Source organism: Pinus tabuliformis, chromosome 7 (genome assembly GCF_031772625.1).
Source record: "Pinus tabuliformis cultivar Carrire ecotype Pingquan chromosome 7, CPIR1, whole genome shotgun sequence".
NCBI lineage: Eukaryota > Viridiplantae > Streptophyta > Pinopsida > Pinales > Pinaceae > Pinus > Pinus tabuliformis.
The window spans coordinates 1,432,832,734-1,432,836,899 of record NC_142293.1 but is presented as its reverse complement, the minus strand read 5'-3'; positions in this window follow the sequence as shown (position 1 = coordinate 1,432,836,899).

The window sequence follows — 4,166 nt, the reverse complement described above, 5'->3', positions numbered from 1 at the left end:
TTTTAAAAAGTGTTTTGTATCTTTTATTTAAGTGTTTATTAAAACAATTACTAAGGTGTTATAAACTCGAAACCATGAACCCTAAACCCTAAACTGAAAATCTTAAAACTTAAACCCTAAGCATTTTATAAACTGTTATAAACCCTAAATCGTAAACCCTAATCCCTAAATCCTAAACCACAAATTCTTAACCCTAAACCCCAAACCCTAAATTCTAAACCCTAAACCCTAAGCATTTTATAACAATTTTAAAAACGTTATGTAATTTTTATTTAAGTGTTTACTAAAAACGTTTACTAGAGTGATGTAAACCCTAAATCCTAAACTCTAAAACATAAACCCCTAACCCTAAACCCTAAACTGTAAACCCTAAGTATTTTATAACATTTTAAAAAGTGTTTTGTAAGTTTTATTTAAATGTTTACTAAAAGCATTTACTAAAGTTTTATAATCCCTAAAACCTAAACCATAAACCATAAACACTAGACTTAAAACCCTAAACCCTAAACCCTAAAACCCAAACCCTATACCCTCAACATTTTATAGCATTTTAAAAATGGTTTTGTAACTTTTATTTAAGTGTTTATTAAAAGAATTCACTAAAGCGTTATAAACCATAAACCATAAACCTAAACCCTAAACCCTAATCATTTTATAACATTTGAAAAAATGTTTTGTAACTTTTATTTAAGTGTTTATTAAAAGAATTTACTAAAGTGTTATAAACCTTAAAACCTAAACTTTAAACCCTAAACCCTTAACCACAAAACCCTAAGCATTTCATAAACCTTAAACACTCTACCCTAAACCCTAAACTCTACACCGTAAATCCCAAACTCTAAACCCTAAACCCTAAACTTTAAATGTTAAGCATTCTATGACATTTTAAAAAGAAATTTGTAAATTTTATTTAAGTGTTTATTAAAATCTTTTACGAAAGTGTTATAAAGCCTAAATTCAAAACCCTAAACCCTAAACCCTATACCCAAAACAGTAAACCTCAAACCCTTAACTGTAAACCATAAACACTGAGAATTTTATAAAATATAAAAAACAGTCTATAACTTTTATTTACGTGTTTATTAAAACCATTTACTCAAGTGTTATAAACCGTAAACACTACACTCTAAACCGGAAACCTGAAAGCCTAAACCCTAAAGCCTAAACCTTAAATCCTAAGCATTTTAAACATTTTAAAAACCGTTTTGTAGCTTTTACTTAAGTGTTTACTAAAAGCATTTACTAAAGTGTTATAAACCCTAAACCCTAAACCCAAAATCAAAATCCAAAAACCTAAACCCTAAGCATTTTACAATAGTTTAATAATCATTTTGGAACTTTTGTTTAAGTCTTTATTAAAAGCATTTACTAAGGCCTTATAAACCTTATACCCTAAATCCCAAAAGCCAAACCGTAAACACTAAACCCTAAGCATTTTATATCATTTTAAAAAGAATTTTGTAACTTCTATTTAGGCCTTGATTAAAACCATTTACTAAAGTCTTATAAACCATAAACGCTAAATGAAAAAGCACCATAAACCCTAAACCCCAAACCCTAAATTCTAAACCTTAAACCCTAATCATTTTATAACATTTTAAAAATCATTTTGTAACTTTTATTACAATGTTTATTAAACGAATTTACTAAAGTGTTAAAAACGCTAAACACTAAACCCTAAACTCTAAACGCGAAACCTAAACCTTAAATCCTAAACTCTAAGCATTTTATAACATTTTAAAAAGTGTTTTGTAACTTTTATTCAAGTGTTTATTAAAATCATTTACTGAACCCTTATAAGCCCTAAACCTTATATGCTAAACCCCAAACCCTAAACCCTAAGCATTTTATAACATTTTAAAAACAATTTTTTAACTTTAATTTAAGTGTTTATTAAAACAATTTACTAAATCCTTATAAACCCTAAATCCTAAAACATGAACCCTAAACCGTAAACCCCGAACCCCAAACCCTAAATACTAATAATTTTATAACATTTTAAAAAGAGTTTTGTAACTTTCATTTAAGTGTTTATTAAAAGCATTTTATAAAGTGTTATAAACCCTAAACACTAAACCCTAAAATCTAAACCCAAAACCCAAAACCCTAAACCCTAAGTATTTTATAACATTTTGAAAAGTGTTTTGTAACTATTATTTAACTTTTTATTAAAATAACTTACTAAATTGTCATAAACCCTGAACTGTAAACCCCAAACCCCAAACCCTATACCCTAAACCTTAATCATTTTATAACATTTTAAAAATCATTTTGTAGCTTTCATTTAAGTGTTTATTTAAATAATTTACTAAAGTGTTATAAAACATAAACCCTAAGCCCCAAACAATACACCTCAAACCCTAAAACCTAAACCCTATGTATTTTGTAACATTTTAAAAAGTGTTTTCTAAATTTTATTTAGGTTTTTATTAAAAGAATTTACTAAAGTGTTATAAACCTTAAAACCTAAACCCTAAGAATCTTACAACATTTTAAAAAGTGTTTTGTAACTTTTATTTAAGTGTTTATTAAAATCATTTACTAAAGTGTTATAAGCCTTAAATCATAAACCCAAAACCCAAAACCCTAAGCCCCCAAACCCTAAAACCTAAACCCTAATTATTTTATAACATTTTAAAATGAATTTTAAACTTTTATTTAAGTGTTTATTAAAAGAATTTACTAAAGTGTTATAAATCCTAAACCCTAAATCCTAAACCATAAACGCTAATTTTTTTTAATATTTTAAAAAGTGTTTTGTAACTTTAGTGTTATAAATCCTAAACCATAAACCCTAAACCATAAAACCTAAAACCTAAACCCTAAACCTGAAACCCTAAATCCCAAACCGTGAACCCCAAATGGTAAACCCTAAACACTAATAATTTTATAACATTTTAGAAAGCGTTTTGTAACTTTTATTAAAAGAATTTACTAAAGTTTTATAAAACTTAATCCCAAAAACCCAAACCCCAAATCCTATATTCTTATGGTTAAAGCCTAAAGGATAAACCCTAAAATCATTTGCTAAGGTCTTATAAAGCCTAAACCCTAAATCCTAATGCTTGAAAGCATTTACTAAGGTCTTATAAACTCTAAACCCTAAACTCCACAATGTAAAGCCTAAAACCTAAGCCCTAAACCCCAAACCCTAAAACCTAAGCATTTTATAACATTTTAAAAAGTTTTTTCTAACTTTTATTTAAGTGTTTACTAAAACCATTTAGTAAAGTGCTATAAACCATAAACTCCTAATCCCTAAACGCTTAACCTTAAATCCTAAACCCTAAACCCTAAAAAACCCTAAACCCTAAAAAAACCAAAAAAAATCCTAAAACCTAAAAATTGTTTTATTTCTCTTTTATAAGTGTTTATTAAAATAATTTATTAAAGCATTTTAAACCATAAACGCTAAACCCTAATACTCATACCCCCAACCTAAACCCTCAACCCTAAACCATAAGCACTTTATAACATTTTAAACCCCAAACCCTAAACCGTAAGTATTTTATAAAATTTTAACAAGCGTTCGTAACATTTTTTTAAGTGTTTATTTAAAGAATTTACTAAATTGTTATAAACCATAAACCCTAAGTGTTTTATTACAATTTAGCAAGTGTTTTGTAACATTTTAAACCCCTAAAACCTAAACATTCTATAACATTTTAATAAGCATTTTGTAATTTTTTTAAGTGTTTATTAAAAGCATTTACTAAAGTGTTATAAACCCTAAACCCTAAAACCTACACCCTAACAATTTTATAAAATTTTAACAAGAGTTTTGTAACTTTTTTTAAAGTGTTTATTAAAATAATTTACTAAAGTGTACCTCAAACCTAAACCCTAAGAATTTTATAACCTTTTAGCAAGTGGTTTGTAACTTTTTCCTAAGTGTTTATTAAAAGGATTTAATAAAGTTTTATAAAACCTAAACTCTAAACCCTAAGAATTTTATAACATTTTAAACCCTAAACCGTGAGAATTTTATAACATTTTAAAAAGTGTTTTGTAACATTTTTTCAAGTGTTTATTAAAACAATTTAGTGAAGTGTTATAAGACCTAAACCCTAAAACCTAAATGCTAAACACTAAGCATTTTATAACGTTTTAAAACCTAAACCTAAAAACTAAGCATTCAATGACATTTTAACAAGATTTTTGTAACT